Raw genomic sequence first — 17,375 nt, 5'->3', positions numbered from 1 at the left:
ATCTAGTATTTCTTAAAATTTATCCACAGGTCTGATGATGGTTCTGTAGAAAGAACAGAAACCGGTTACCTATATCATTAAAACATACATGAGTGATCAAGACTGAACCTTAGTCAAAATATAACAATTAATTGATCACTGCTTTCCAAAAATGTTTACCAAATTAGAAATTGCTTGAAACCAGAATTTAATGGACAGCAAACTATTGCCTGTAGCAGGGAGTTGTTAAAATACTAATACGCTACATTCCGACCGAATCGTTAACTTGTATGCCAGTTTCATGTCCACGAAAATATCTTTTACTTTTCTATTTCATGTAATTGCACCTGGTAACGGCTGCTTACAGGGAAAAAGCCTAGTAAGGAGCTACTAATGAACTTTCCTTGACTGCTGCTAGAAGTAGGATCTCAATATTTATACCAAAAAAACTTGGCCTTATGGGAGTAGAACTTATTAAATGTACAATAAAATACTACAAGGGAGGCATTGAATCGGGAGATGTGTATAATTTACGAGGATAGTTTCTATGTTTTTGAAGAAGTTGACTGTGGAAACGTAATTGGAAGGTTCAATTACGTTAATGGCACTCTACAAGTAAAAAAAAGAAGAAGAAACTGAGAAGAGACACTCATTAATCTAGAAAATTCGCTACTTCTGCTTGATTGCAAGAAAGAAGATTCTAAAGAAAGAGAAAGATTACAAATGGCGAAAGGACAATACTGGTTAAGGACGATCTCCTATTGGAAAGCGACTAGTAAAGTAAGCAGAAATTAGTTTTTGAGAAAAGCAGGATACACAATAAGAGACAGGAAAGAGAAATGTAGCAATATTGATATATTTGTAAAGATGAAACACCCTCAAAGACTGTATTCAGTGGCACCAAGATGTAGTAGGTGCCTACTGAGGGGTTGTAATGATAATTATTCATTTCTGACGGACATCGGTGACCAGATGGCGCCCAGGAAGCCGATCTGTGCGCCCTCTATTTTGACTCTGCAGGCAGTAACTGTGCTGAGTTTAAACGAGAACAGTGATTTCAACATTCATTCTCGGGTATAACCATGCTCGTCGACTAACACGTACTCCTGCTGAATAGCTTCAGCCATTTCAGAGGGGTCGGATTGCGGGCCTGCGTGAAGCTGGATGGATTTATCGACGGACATCAGTATATGTGGGGTACGGTGTATCTGTGGCGTGTCGCTCTTTGAGTAGTGGTCTGTCGGACGTTCCCACACGTGTAGACCAGGTTACGGACGTCTGCGTAGTACAAACGCACGTTCGATGTACGAGCAACGGGGCCGACCGAAAATCATCCGGAGACACATATTGCACCTCACCTACTGTGTCGTATGTGAACCCTCTGCTTGTAGCAGGTTTACAATCACGTCTGCCTCTGGCCAGTATACCCCTGACACCATGATACCGTCAAGCAAGGCTAATCTGCTGTGTTAAAAGCGTTGTTCGGAGAGAGGAAGGTGCTCTAATGTCTTCAGTGATGAGAGTAGGTCCTGTCTGTGTGAGTGATGGGCGTACACGTGTATAGCGTAGGTATGGTGAGTTGTCTATACCAGAGTGTATTCACCCACTACACGCAGGTTCAGTCCCAGCCTTCACAGTGTGGGAGGCCATCAATTACAACTCACGGTCACATCTGGTGCTTCTTCAGGGTACAGTAACCAGTGCCCGCTTCATTGCAGGGTAGTTATCCCCATGCTACTGCTATTTCTCCGACAGGAATGTGCCGTACGTTTTCAGTAGAAGAGTACACGTTCACACACTACTCTTCGTGGTGTACAACAACGGCCCTGGTCAGCAAGATCAGCGATCTCTCGCCACTTCAACACTTATGGGAAATGATGAAGCGGCAGATTACTCGTTCTCCAGGGCCTGCAAGAACCATTGCTCAACTGGAACGAAAGGCACAAGATGCTTGGGACAGTCTCTTGCTGGATACTATTCGTCTTCTTTATGATAGTTTGCTTCCGAGAATACACGCCAGCATTGATGCCGAAGATGGGTACACTGTTTAGTGATATGACTGTTTCGCAACTGTGACATGTTGCATTTAGTCTGAATTTGTTACCATGTTCTTGTGGTCTTCAATGCGAAGACTGGTTTGATGCAGCTCTCCACGCTATCCTGTGCAAGCCTCTTCATCTCCAAGTACCTACTGCAACTTACATAGTTCTCAATCTGCTTACTGTATTGATCTATTAGTCTCCCTCTGCGATTTTTATCCTCCACACTTCCCTCCAGTACTAAAATGGTTATCCCTTGATGTCTCAGATTGTGTGTTCTACCAATCGATCCGATCTTTTATTCAGGTTGTGCCTAAATTTTTTTTCCTTCTCAATTCTATTCAGTAGATCCTCATTAGTTACGTGATCCACTCATCTAATATACATCATTCGTCTGTAGCACTACATTTCATAAGCTTCTGTTCACTTCTGGTCTACCTCGCGGAATGGCCAAACGGTTTGAGGCGCCATGTTAAGGATTGCGTGGCCCTTCCCGCCGGAGGTTCGAGTGCTCCCTCGTCCTTGGGTGTCTCTGTGTTGTTCTTAGCATAAGTTAGTTTAAGTAGTGTGTAAGTCTAGGGATCGATGACCTCAGCACTTTGCTTCCTTAGCAATTCACACACATTTGAAACACACACTTCTCGTCTAAACTATTTATCGCCAATGTTTCACTTCCATGCCTGGCGACACTCGATACAAATACTTTCAAAAAATTCACTCAGTTTCACCTGTCTTAAGCAGACAACATTCCATTAACGTTGTCTGCTTTTGTTGCCGGCCTGTGTCGCCGAGTGGTTCTAGGCGCTACAGTCTGGAACCGCACGACCGCTACGGTCGCAGGTTCGAATCCTGCCACGGGCATGGATGTGTGTGATGTCCTTGGGTTGGTCAGGTTTAAATAGTTCTAAGTTCTAGGGGCCTGTTGATCTTAGAAGTTAAGTCCCATAGTGGTCAGAGCCATTTGAACCATTTTTTACTTTTGTTGATGTTCGTCTTATATCCCCCTTTCAAGACACTGTCCTTCCATTCAACTGCTCTTGCAAGTCTTTTGTTGTCTCTAACAGAATAACAATATCATCAGCAAGCTTCAAATTTATTTCTTCTGTGTGAACTTCAATTCCTGCTACATGTTTTTCATTTGTTTCATATACTTCCACAATGATGAACTACCTGGACACCACTTGTCAATATAATGACCTCTTCCTTGAGGGTGTAACATTTTTATCCAGCAGTGTACGAAGAATGGATGGCGATATGCAGGATTAAGGTGCAAAATGGGGATACAAAACAATATCTGAGCTATTCGCATGAAAATTTGAGAAGTTCCAGGGAACATCACTTGACAAGAAAGTTTAAATTATGCGGAAAAAGTTGTAAACTATAATATTTTGCTATTTTCCAGGTGTTACTCTCTTACTTCTTTTTTATGTTTGTTTCATCTCATCAAATAAGACTTACTTCGCGATTTTTCTAGCTTGTACGTGTAGCTCTTTGCTGATAAATAGGACTAGCACCCTCCATAACAACTGTTTGGTGTCCTTCATTATTTAACAAATGGTTTTGTAGCTCCCACGTTATGTGCTCATTCAGTATCCATAAAAGTAAAAAAGCGCCATTGTTCCGGTGGAGTTGTCAGAGTTTTCAGACCCATGTCGCGCTGTACTAAAATACTTGGAAAGTCTGTTAGTTCAGCATACTGCTACAGGAAGCGTGTGGTACTTCCTGCAGTTAGCAGGTGTCATTTTCTTCTGCTAATTTACCAAACACGTAGAAATTGAGGCGTGGTACTTCGCAACAAGTTTTACATGAAAAATATTAACCAACACGTATTACCTTGCTGCTAATGAAGTTCTGCTTGAAAAGTGTACATCTTTGATACAGCATCATAGGTAGCAGAGATGTCTCCTTCCTTTCACGAAGAGTACAGTGCATTAAAAACTCACAGCTTATTTTTATTTCCATTGCTTTCCACTAACTCGACCACAAGAGGAATTTATATGAATTAATGAGACATGTATGTATTGTATATATGGCTTTTGGGTAATCAAACGTCATACGTAAAATACCCACAAATGTCATACACTGATGAGCTAAAACTGTACGACCACTGACCACTACGAGACTAAATACCTCCTGGTGACTTTGCAGGCGGGCTGTACACTAAGGAAATGAAAATCATACTGGTGAGGATACAGGCCGGGAACTGGGAAATCAACTCTCCAGAAGAAAATAAGTGGCGATGTGTGGCAGACCTGCTGACAGGGTACAATGCGATTGCAGTGCCCGAGGGGTCAATGAGGACATGTGGACGAAATGGAAATCCCCTAAGGCCGAGCTATAGTTGAAGTCGATTTGAGATCGGAGAGAGTGAAACAGTTCTCTTGCATGTGTCCAACAAATTCACCATGCATTGCCTGGAGCCATCTAACGCTTGCAGAACTGATATCATTAACACTGACAAAGGGCAGATTGTTATGGTCTGACGCCTGGGAACTAGCACCTCGGAAGCAGCGTAGCTAGTCGGCTGTTTACTTGCTACTCCCAGGAGAACCTGTGAAAAGTCGTTGAAGGACGATGAAACCACGAGTAGGCGACCCCTCATCACAGAACGTGCAGGTCAGAGGCTTGCCAACTCTCCAGAACAAAATAAGTGGCGATCTGTGGCAGACCTGCTGACAGGGTACAATGCGATTGCAGTGCCCGAGGGGTCAATGAGGACATGTGGACGAAATGGAAATCCCCTAAGGCCGAGCTATAGTTGAAGTTGATTTGAGATCGGAGAGAGTGAAACAGTTCTCTTGCATGTGTCCAACAAATTCACCATGCATTGCCTGGAGCCATCTAACGCTTGCAGAACTGATATCATTAACACTGACAAAGGGCAGATTGTTATGGTCTGACACCTGGGAACTAGCACCTCGGAAGCAGCGTAGCTAGTCGGCTGTTTACTTGCTACTCTCAGGAGAACCTGTGAAAAATCGTTGAAGGACGATGAAACCACGAGTAGGCGACCCGTCATCACAGAACGTGCAGGTCAGAGGCTTGCCAACTCTCCAGAACAAAATAAGTGGCGATCTGTGGCAGACCTGCTGACAGGGTACAATGCGATTGCAGTGCCCGAGGGGTCAACGAGGACATGTGGACGAAATGGAAATCCCCTAAGGCCGAGCTATAGTTGAAGTTGATTTGAGATCGGAGAGAGTGAAACAGTTCTCTTGCATGTGTCCAACAAATTCACCATGCATTGCCTGGAGCCATCTAACGCTTGCAGAACTGGCTGCAAAAATAAAAGGCATTTTACAAAACAACAATGACTGTGGTGGACTCGATGATGAAATCAGTATCGCAGTCGACGCTCGGCTATGTTCAGCTTAAACGTTTCAGTTGACATAGGTTTCATCAATGATGCACTGGTTGAAATTGTTGAGATTCGTTGGAGGCATCGACATCAACTTGACGCAAGTCAGCAACCGCAATAAGTTATGTTCCGTTTCGACGGTCCTGAACGTTCCAGCTAGTAATAAACCTCTCCACGGTTCTCAGCCGAATGGTGACGATTATGATGGGAAATTCAACACGAAAATCCAGCAACTTCAGCTGCCGTTGACAATGAGTAGGGCGATACCTGCTTACAATTCGCTAGGGCTTGCTTTGCATTCGGGTGTGGTCCGATAGGGCAGTCGAATATTCGTTACTGTTCAAGTCTGATGTTGTGCACGTTTCGCCCTTTGGACTCTTTTCTCGTTTTAGATGATATTGTCGAAGCTCGACTGTTCTGAAGCTGCTCCTCACCAGAAGTTGTCGAAGAATATGCGCATGTGAGAGGCCTTCCACCGTTTGACGCATTGAAGCACCTTAGAATGGAAAGTCATCGTAAAACTACGACTGATCTGCCCTTTCACGATAGTAGCGAGCATGAGGTCTACCGTCGCAAGACCTGAACAAGTTATCAGAATTACACTTCTCATCAAATTAGAAATTGTGGATTTCCTTCTTTCACGCTTAAAAAATAAAATAAATATCATATCGCAGCATAAATTGAAAGTTCTGTGCTTTCTTTTGATCTATGTACTCTTAATAATAATAGAATTCCAACAGATCTTTAAATATATTGTATTTCAGTATTTCTGAACACACGTAGTTCAGAAACCACAAAAAGTTTGAAAAAAAGACAAATGTTTTGGAAATCATTTGTCTAAAAATAAGAACTAAAGCAGTTAGGGAAATATTTGATGTGACTCAACCGTCTCAAACCGTGTACAGAAAATGCGACGCTGATAGAGAATTTAAAGGTCAATGTTAACTTGTATTAAACCAGGGACCTAGAAACGACGGAAAGACTTCGTCCCACCATGGCCCTTAGTGGTTCACAACCCCACAACAGGCCACAGCAGTCCACCTACCCCACCGCCGCCCCACGCCGAACCCAGGGTTATTGCGTGGTTCGGCCCCCAGTGGACCCCCCGGGAACGTTTAATGCTAGATGAGTGTGATCCCAAATGTTAGCGTGGTAGAGCAATGATGGTGTACGCATACGTGGAGACGGTTTTTGCGCAGCAATCGCCGACATAGTGTAACTGAGACGGAATAAGGGGAACCAGCCCGTATTCGGCGGTGTAGATGGAAAACCTTTTTAAAAACCATCCACAGGCTGGCCGGTGCACCAGACCTCGAGACTAATCCGTCGGGCGGATTTGTGCCGGGGACCGGCACGCCTTCCCGCTCTGGAAGCAGTGCGTTAGACCGCGCAGCTAACCGGGCGGGCTTATTTTAAAGAGTACTAGAGGATATTTACGTGGTGAGTTATGTAGATTGTGCACTCTGCTGTTGTGTGGCCTTGATATATTTCTATCATCTACGTCCGATGGCGTACGAAAGTTCCAACAATTTTTCAGTGCCAAAGATACTTCAATGTAGAGTGCTTCAAATATCAGAAAAGAGAATATGTGTGACACAAGAAGTAAAGTCTCCCATATAAGTGCTGTCATAATCACTCTTCTTACTTACTCACTTTTCCTGATAATACTTGTTTTCGACCACCATTCAAAGGCGTGTCATGTGTTTCTCTAATCCACTATGTTTCTTACTTTTCGACATAATGATTTCACAAATCTTTTGGCTGTTTTTTTTACAGTTATTTTACGTCTCATTCGCTTTACTCTTCTGGGTTACAGTTATTTTACGTCTCATTCGCTTTACTCTTCTGGACATGATATGTCGTCGAACCAGTCACCTGTCTAGCAACATCGAAAATACACGCACACACACACACACACATACACAAACAAACAAACAAGTAGCCACACCGTCACACACACCCATCCATTCACCTACCCAGCCACCCACCCGCCCACACACACACACACACACACACACACACACACACACACACACACACAAACACACATACCCACCCACCCACACATACACACACACACAAACACACATACCCACACACACACACACACACACACACACACACACACACACACACACATTATTGTACACTGTTGTTTGCATTGGCTACTTCAAATACATGCAAAATGGGCTTTAATTTATTCTATCGAAAACTGTCAAAAAAAAAAAATGGTTCAAATGGCTCTGAGCACTATGGGACTCAACTGCTGTGGTCATAAGTACCCTAGAACTTAGAACTACTTAAACCTAACTAACCTGAGAACATCACACACATCCATGGCTGAGGCAGGATTCGAACCTGCGACCGTAGCGGTCGTGCGGTGCCAGACTGTAGCGCCTTTAACCGCGCGGCCACTCCGGCCGGCCGAAAACTGTCCATAAATATTTTTATTCCAAAGATACAGAAAGAAGACGACCTCAACAGGATTGATATTTAAAACTATAGTGGGCAGCACGACAATAGGGCTTCAAGGTCATCTCGCCGTCTTATAGCATTGCCAGTTTTATTATAGTGATAATTTCAAATGTTCGTAAAAATTAAAAAAAAATTATTGGGAAACTCTATTTTTAGTCTAGAATATGATGGAGTACGTTCCAAAAGGAAATTCTCAGTATCTGCTAGGGAAAAACATGAAAACTAGCGTTACAAGAAATTTTGGAGGGAAACAATTTTTTTTTTGAACCTGTGGTAGTAACAGAATCACTAATGTAATTGGACTGAAAAAAAAAGAACATCCTCAAAGTTTACGGATGCATAAGCTGCGTCTTTTATTTAGGAAACATAAAAGTATTCTGAGATAAATGTTAAATATTATAATAGGTGTGGAACTTCCGACTGCTTAGCGAAAAATGTAGTAGCTGATGAATTTTCCTTCTGCAGGACTGCGAAGAAACTTCCCACGAAAAAGTTGTTAAAAAACTACAAAATTATTTTTGGTAACATTTCAGACATCGTTATTGTATCGTATCACGTACAGAGGCAAATTTCATCCGCGATATTCCGTGCGCAGCAGCGCGCGAGTCGTTGTAGGCCGTCGGCGAGTTTTGTTCGGACGGCTCGCTTTAATGTGACCGAGAATATTCCCTACTTCCCGAAAATATTTTTCTGGCTGCTAATACATATCCTTTGTCACTGCATCCATCACTCAAAACGCCATATACGCTAAGCAAAAGTAATTGTGGTTAGTTTGAAGCCAATATTTTCATTGAAGTTGAAACGTCCCCTTTGAACAATTTATACAAAACTGTGCTGATAAACCTCTTACACTATTTGCTTTTCAAACAGCTGAGCAAAACTGAACGTACTCAAACATTCACTAAAGTGACACACAATATTTTTAGCGCAACGCAATCTGACTATCAAAGATCCCTGCAAAAGAATGGCCCTGAGTAACATTAAACTACACCTTTCAAAAATCACTTACTCACAAAAATCTTCATTACTCGAACTACTGCAATACAGCGAGCACCACTACTGCCAGCTAAATAAAAGATTCAAACTACGGAAGGCACTAACTACTAATAGGGATAGTTAGCAAATGAAAGATATTAATAGAGAACAAACAATGTATTTACCTTAATATTCATAATTGACATCCAGTATTACAAATTATCAAAACTCCGCCATCTCTCTCCCCACATCCACCACTGCTGGCGGCTCACCTCCAACTGCGCAACGCTACGCGCTGTTCACATCCAGCTGCCGCTGCCTAACACTACAATGGCAGACAACAATGCAAACTAGCCACAGACTGCACACAGCACAGCCAGTGATTTTCATACAGAGCGCTACGTAACGTTGCCAATAAGAAAACATAAACAGCAAACTTACATAAAGAAAACATAAACAGCCTACTTACATAGAGAAAACATAAACAGCCTACTTACATAAAGAAAACATAAACAGCCTACTTACAAAGTTGATCAAAATATTTGTTCGAAAGGTTTTGTGAAACCCAAGTTTTATCTAAATTTGCTGTAAGCCTTTTATCTTCAGCACGCAATACGAGCTTGCTATATAAAAACCTCATTCTTACTACTGCAGTGTCCCTGTATTGTGTTACAAATTTCGTCCATCATTAAATATTCTGAATTAAAGACCAAGTGGGCGGAGAAGACAGTGCTTTGAAGTAACTGGCCAGAAGAATCAATTTTATCACGGACATTAGCCTCTATTTCTCTAGCCTTCGGATACTATCCTCTGCCACACTAAAGTAATAAAATTCTACGTTCTAGCTTTTCGTAAAAGTCGTCAAATGTCATACATTTTTATGCTCTTCTCGGAGAATCAGAATAGCTGCTGGGATTGTTCTGATGTTACTGCACTGTTTATATATACAATAGATACAGAAGCACCACAACGTTTTGTCATTTCATGAACTGCATTACCATTACTACCAAACAGCCATTAAATTCTTCTACGAAAAAAAGGAGTTTAATTTCGAATGTACAAGTAAACCGAATGCAGTAAGATTATACCCGAATGTTAAGACATTCGATATAGGTTTTTAGGAAAAACTGTTGTTAATTAATGCGGAATTGACAATCTTATTTTAATTGACAGTTACTATCGAGTAAATTAATCGCCACCACTTGTAATAAATTTATCAGACGTCTTCTGTAAGGGAGAAACATTCGCAGTATGTACTCTGCGAACTGAAATGAATAAACAAACTTTTAAATCAGGTCACCTTTTTACATAGACGGTATTTACCTAAACTGAAGGATCTTCTGACTCCGTGTCTTCAGAATCACTGTCGCTTGTTTCAGCCAGGTGTATCATCACAGATTCCACTGTGGTGTCTCTTAAACCCTGGTTCAAGAAATCGGTTTCTTGCAATGCTTCTACGTGTTTTACGCACCTCTCCCAGTCCTGCTGAGTAACATTGTCAAGAGCTTCGTGTGTTAACTTCTCGACATCAGCAAGTTTGAAAGTAATATTTCTTTTCGCTACTTCTCGCTTTACTTGGGCCCATATCAATTCAATGGAATTATACTGGCAATGATACGGTGGTAGACTTACCACTTGGTATCCCATTTCGTTTGCCAGTTGTTCTAAGTCGTAAGTCATTTTGGCACATACGATTTCTTCCTTAGACAGGAGTTCAGTCTTCGTCTATCGGCTGAAAATGAAACATTCTTCTCTTCTCCATAATACCTGCCTTGCGCCAATTTGAACGTGGCAGCTTTTCTATCTGAATGAAGTGGCAGCTGGCGTTATCCATCACGATAATTGACCCTTCTTCCAGTGCAGACAACAGTCGAATAAACCAATTCTCAAAAACTTCTCCATTCATTTCTGAATGGTAATCGGATTGGCAAGAGATTTTCCTACCACGAAAAACAAGTTTGGCCTCTGGTATGAAGCCTGTGGTTAATGAACCAGCGTGGGCGATGATTAATCGGCCACCTCTACCAGTATGCACTTCCAAACCGCCGTTTCCTTTGGAGTCGTGCCGTATACAGGGTGTTACAAAAAGGTACGTCCAAACTTTCAGGAAACATTCCTCACACACAAAGAAAGAAAATATGTTATGTGGACATGTGTCCGGAAACGCTTACTTTCCATGTTGGAGCACATTTTATTACTTCTCTTCAAATCACATTAATCATGGAATGGAAACACACAGCAACAGAGGATTGACACATTGTTGTATGAACCATTCGCAGAAGTGTACCCGTGGAGGCCAATCAGCTGCTGATAGTGCCTGCACACGCTGTACATGGTACGGAAACAACTGGTTCTCACGTAGCACTCTCCATACAGTGACGTGGTCAACGTTACCTTCTACAGCAGCAACCTCTCTGACGCTGACATTAGGGTTATCGTCAACTGCACGAAGAATTGCCTCGTCCATTGCAGGTGTCCTCGTCGTTCTAGGTCTTCCCCAGTCGCGAGTCATAGGCTGGAATGTTCCGTGCTCCCTAAGATGCCGATCAATTGCTTCGAACGTCTTCCTGTCGGGACACCTTCGTTCTGGAAATCTGTCTCGATACAAACGTACCGCGCCACGGCTATTGCCCCGTGCTAATCCATACATCAAATGGGCATCTGCGAACTCCGCATTTGTAAACATTGCACTGACGGCAAAACCACGTTCGTGATGAACACTAACCTGTTGATGCTACGTACTGATGTGCTTGATGCTAGTACTGTAGAGCAATGAGTCGCATGTCAACACAAGCACCGAAGTCAACATTACCTTCCTTCAATTGGGCCAACTGGCGGTGAATCGAGGACGTACAATACATACTGACGAAACTAAAATGAGCTGTTGTTGTTGTTGTTGTGGTCTTCAGTCCTGAGACTGGTTTGATGCAGCTCTCCATGCTACTCTATCCTGTGCAAGCTTCTTCATCTCCCAGTACCTACTGCAACCTACATCCTTCTGAATCTGCTTAGTGTATTCATCTCTTGGTCTCCCCCTATAATTTTTACCCTCCACACTGCCCTCCAATACTAAATTGGTGATCCCATGATGCCTCAGAAAATGTCCTACCAACCGATCCCTTCTTCTGGTCAAGTTGTGCCACAAACTTCTCTTCTCCCCAATCCTATTCAATACTTCCTCATTAGTTATGTGATCTACCCATCTAATCTTCAGCATTCTTCTGTAGCACCACATTTCAAAAGCTTCTATTCTCTTCTTGTCCAAACTATTTACCGTCCATCTTTCGCTTCCATACATGGCTACAATCCATACAAATACTTTCAGAAATGACTTCCTGACACTTAAATCTATACTCGATGTTAACAAATTTCTCATCTTCAGAAACGCTTTCCTTGCCATTGCCAGTCTACATTTTATATCCTCTCTACTTCGACCATCATCAGTTATTTTGCTCCCCAAATAGCAAAACTCCTTTACTACTTTAAGTGTCTCATTTCCTAATCTGTCAGCATCACCCGACTTAATTCGACTACATTCCATTATCCGTGTTTTGCTTTTGTTGATGTTCATCTTATATCCCCCCTTCAAGACACCATCCATTCCGTTCAACTGCTCTTCCAAGTCCTTTGCTGTCTCTGACAGAATTACAATGTCATCGGCGAACCTCAAAGTTTTTATTTCTTCACCATGGATTTTAATACCTACTCCAAATTTTTCTTTTGTCTCCTTTACTGCTTGCTCAATATACAGATTGAATAACATTGGGGAGAGGCTACAACCCTGTCTTACTCCCTTCCCAACCACTGCTCCCCTTTCATGTCCCTCGACTCTTATAACTGCCATCTGGTTTCTGTACAAATTGTAAATAGCCTTTCGCTCCCTGTATTTTACCCCTGCCACCTTTAGAATTTGAAAGAGAGTATTCCAGTCAACATTGTCAAAAGCTTTCTCTAAGTCTACAAATGCTAGAAACGTAGGTTTGCCTTTCCTTAATCTTTCTTCTAAGATGAGTCGTAAGGTCAGTATTGCCTCACGTGTTCCAGTATTTCTACGGAATCCAAACTGATCTTCCCCGAGGTCGGCTTCTACTAGTTCTTCCATTCGTCTGTAAAGAATTCGTGTTAGTATTTTGCAGCTGTGGCTTATTAAACTGATTGTTCGGTAATTTTCACATCTGTCAACACCTGCTTTATTTGGGATTGGAATTATTATATTCTTCTTGAAGTCTGAGGGTATTTCGCCTGTTTCATACATCTTGCTCACCAGATGGTAGATTTTGGTCAGGACTGGCTCTCCAAGGCCGTCAGTAGTTCCAATGGAATGTTGTCTACTCCAGGGGCCTTGTTTCGACTCAGGTCTTTCAGTGCTCTGTCAAACTCTTCACGCAGTATCATATCTCCCATTTCATCTTCATCTACATCCTCTTCCATTTCCATAATATTATCCTCAAGTACATCGCCCTTGTATAATCCCTCTATATACTCCTTCCACCTTTCTGCTTTCCCTTCTTTGCTTAGAACTGGGTTTCCATCTGAGCTCTTGATGTTCATACAAGTGGTTCTCTTATCTCCAAAGGTCTCTTTAATTTTCCTGTAGGCAGTATCTTTCTTACCCCTAGTGAGATAAGCCTCTACATCCTTACATTTGTCCTCTAGCCATCCCTGCTTAGCCATTTTGCACTTCCTGTCGATCTCATTTTTGAGACGTTTGTATTCCTTTTTGCCTGCTTCATTTACTGCATTTTTATATTTTCTCCTTTCATCAATTAAATTCAATATTTCTTCTGTTACCCAAGGATTTCTACTAGCCCTCGTCTTTTTACCTACTTGATCCTCTGCTGCCTTCACTACTTCATCCCTCAAAGCTACCCATTCTTCTTCTACTGTATTTCTTTCCCCCGTTCCTGTCAATTGTTCCCTTATGCTCTCCCTGAAACTCTGTACAACCTCTGGTTCTTTCAGTTTATCCAGGTTCCATCTCCTTAAATTCCCACCTTTTTACAGTTTCTTCATGAGCTCTAACATGGAAATTAAGCGTTTCCGGACACATGTCCACATGACATCTTTTCTTTATATGTGTGTGAGGAATGTTTCCTGAAGGTTTGGGCGTACCTTTTTGTAACACCCTGTATATTATTGGTGTGGTTCTGTGAAACCTCCAAGTTTCATCCAAGTGCACTACAGGCCTGGTGTCTTCAGCACGCAACAAGTGCATTGTACGCAAAAACTTCTCTCTTACTGCTGCAATGTCTCTGCGTTCCATTAAAAATTTACATCCGTCATTACACTTCTTGAATCGGAGACCAAGGGAGCGGGGAAGACGAAAAACAGAGGACTCTTAGCCCGAGTAATTAATTTTTTCATGGAGGTCAGCCTGTACGTTTTTAGCCATTCGATACTCTCCTCTGTCGTAATATCCAAGTACAATTCTACGCACGAGCTCTTTGTTAAAATCGTCAAAGTCAGTTGATTTCCGTTTACTTTCACATCCCTTTCTTGTCAATGACACAGATTCGCTTGAGCCGCGTGCGGCTCGCGTTCTTGCCGTTCGTAACTTGGCGTCTTGTAATAGCGGTAGCGGCGTCTCGTTTCCCTCTGGTGTTAATGGCGCCACGGAGTTTGCTAGTATTGTCTGTCCGCAAGTGGCAGCAGCAGCGGTTATCGATAGCCAGTACTCCGGTACTATCTTTGGTGTGACCGCTTGTATTTCCGGGTCGTCGTCTGTGTCAGGCAGTGGAGCAGCGAGGAGGTCCGCAGTGCGAGGGCAGGCCGGGACCGCTGGCGGCGTGCAGACACTGTCTGATCGAGGGGCTGTAGCTGACGACCGAACCCAGGATGTTCGAAGTTGAGTAAACGTTATGCAGTAGCGAAACCTTCACTGCTTGAATATCGCTGCTGTTGCTGCTTCCGGGGTCAGTGAGATCAACCGCAACAAGTGGAGTCTGTCAGGTTGGCGGAAGCTATTATTCGCCTTCTACTGCTCGATACTACGAGGGCAGTTCAATAAGTAATGCAACACATTTTTTTTTCTGAAACAGGGGTTGTTTTATTCAGCATTGAAATACACCAGGTTATTCCCCAATCTTTAAGCTACACAACACTATTTTTCAACGTAATCTCCATTCAGTGCTACGGCCTTACGCCACCTGGAAATGAGGGCCTGTATGCCTGCACGGTACCATTCCACTGGTCGATGTCGGAGCCAACGTCGTACTGCATCAATAACTTCTTCATCATCCGCGTAGTGCCTCCCACGGATTGCGTCCTTCATTGGGCCAAATATATGGAAATCCGACGGTGCGAGATCGGGGCTGTAGGGTGCATGAGGAAGAACAGTCCACTGAAGTTTTGTGAGCTCCTCTCGGGTGCGAAGACTTGTGTGAGGTCTTGCGTTGTCATGAAGAAGGAGAAGTCCGTTCAGATTTTTGTGCCTACGAACACGCTGAAGTCGTTTCTTCAATTTCTGAAGAGTAGCACAATACACTTCAGAGTTGATCGTTTGACCATGGGGAAGGACATCGAACAGAATAACCCCTTCAGCGTCCCAGAAGACTGTAACCATGACTTTACCGGCTGAGGGTATGGCTTTAAACTTTTTCTTGGTAGGGGGTGGGTGTGGCGCCACTCCATTGATTGCCGTTTTGTTTCAGGTTCGAAGTGATGAACCCATGTTTCATCGCCTGTAACAATCTTTGACAAGAAATTGTCACCCTCAGCCACATGACGAGCAAGCAATTCCGCACAGATGGTTCTCCTTTGTTCTTTATGGTGTTCGGTTAGACAACGAGGGATCCAGCGGGAACAAACCTTTAAATATCCCAGCTGGTGAACAATTGTGACAGCACTACCAACAGAGATGTCAATTTGAGCACTGAGTTGTTTGATGGTGATCCGTCGATCATCTCGAACGAGTGTGTTCGCACGCTCCGCCATTGCAGGAGTCACAGCTGTGCACGGCCGGCCCGCACGCGGGAGATCAGACAGTCTTGCTTGACCTTGCGGCGATGATGACACACGCTTTGCCCAACGACTCACCGTGCTTTTGTCCACTGCGAGATCACCGTAGACATTCTGCAAGCGCCTATGAATATCTGAGATGCCCTGGTTTTCCGCCAAAAGAAACTCGATCACTGCCCGTTGTTTGCAACGCACATCCGTTACAGACGCCATTTTAACAGCTCCGTATAGAGCTGCCACCTGTGGGAAGTCAATGAAACTATACGAGACGAAGCGGGAATGTTTGAAAATATTCCACAATAAATTTCCGGTTTTTTCAACCAATTTGGCCGAGAAAAAAAATGTGTTGCATTACTTATTGAACTGCCCTCGTAGTTTGAATTTGGTGTTGATATTGGTGAAGTGCAACCAGCGATATCTTACTGCCTAGTGGCCGCTAATGCCCCAGTTACGTGCCCTGGAGGTAAGCGTAATTGGGGGCAGTGTACTTTTCCTCGACTTGCCAGTGCTGTCTGTCATGGCATGTAATTTGATAACTTCCTTGACTGGGGTACGAATAATTGTTTTCCTTGTCTATCGTGGTTATAGTGGTTCCTTCTGCCTTTTTGTGTGTTAAACGCTGGATTCTGGAGACACAGTGCTGTCTGTCACTTCGCCCTCGCCTGAATTACTCCATCGTTGTACTGGTTACGTGGCGTTAGGTGGATTTGGTAAGAGGGTTGATTGGCATTTAAACCGTCTCTAGTTTCAGTTGCCCTCCTTAGGTGAACACTACTCTTGGCTGCCGGTCTCACCGCTTTCACAGCTGTAGTGACCTTCCTCAGGTCGATCCGTGGATCACTGTCTGTGGATCACTCCGTCTTACTTGGTCAAGTTGTCATAATTCTTTAAAATTTCATGTTTTAATGTGTAATTGTGTTCCTCACTTGTAATTCAGGCCTTCAGCCGTTAATTGTTTATAACATTATTTGTGGCCTTCAGCCGACAAATAATTTTCAATTCTGTCTTAATAAGGCTTTCAGCCATCGCAATACCTTGTTACAGTTTATTGAAATTGGTTAGGAAAGTTTTTAGTATTTTTAACATGTAATTCCTTACCTTATTTGTAATTCAGGCCTTCAGCCGTTGAGTATTTCCGAAATTGCTTGTGGCCTTCAGCCGACAAATAATCTTGAATTCTTTCTTAGCAAGGACTTCGGCAATCAGTGTAGTAAATTCCTTTAAAATGATTGTTGAAAATTATTTCCTTAAGTAAAGTGTATGTGTTTACTGTAGCCAACGGTAGCTGATTACGGCCCCATCGTTGCCTTATCCTGCCTCTCCTGGACTACCAGGTCACATTGCTAATACGACATACAGTTGACTCGGAGACACCACACGCTCTAGCAGTAAGTTTATGAATTCGCACAAAATTTAAGTTATTCCTCGCTACTTCACTGTTGGCCAGATCAGTAAAAATCAGTAAAAAACTTGAGTACATTCGATATGATAATTTTCGATTGTTTACGAATGTCTTTCCGCCCTTTATGCACACCGACCGTAGGAGTACTGCAACTAGCTCCTGCATTTTCAACATTTTAAAATGTTCTGAT

The sequence above is a fragment of the Schistocerca cancellata genome, chromosome 6 (genome assembly GCF_023864275.1).
Source record: "Schistocerca cancellata isolate TAMUIC-IGC-003103 chromosome 6, iqSchCanc2.1, whole genome shotgun sequence".
NCBI classification, from domain to species: Eukaryota; Metazoa; Arthropoda; class Insecta; order Orthoptera; family Acrididae; genus Schistocerca; species Schistocerca cancellata.
This window is presented reverse-complemented; position numbering follows the sequence as displayed.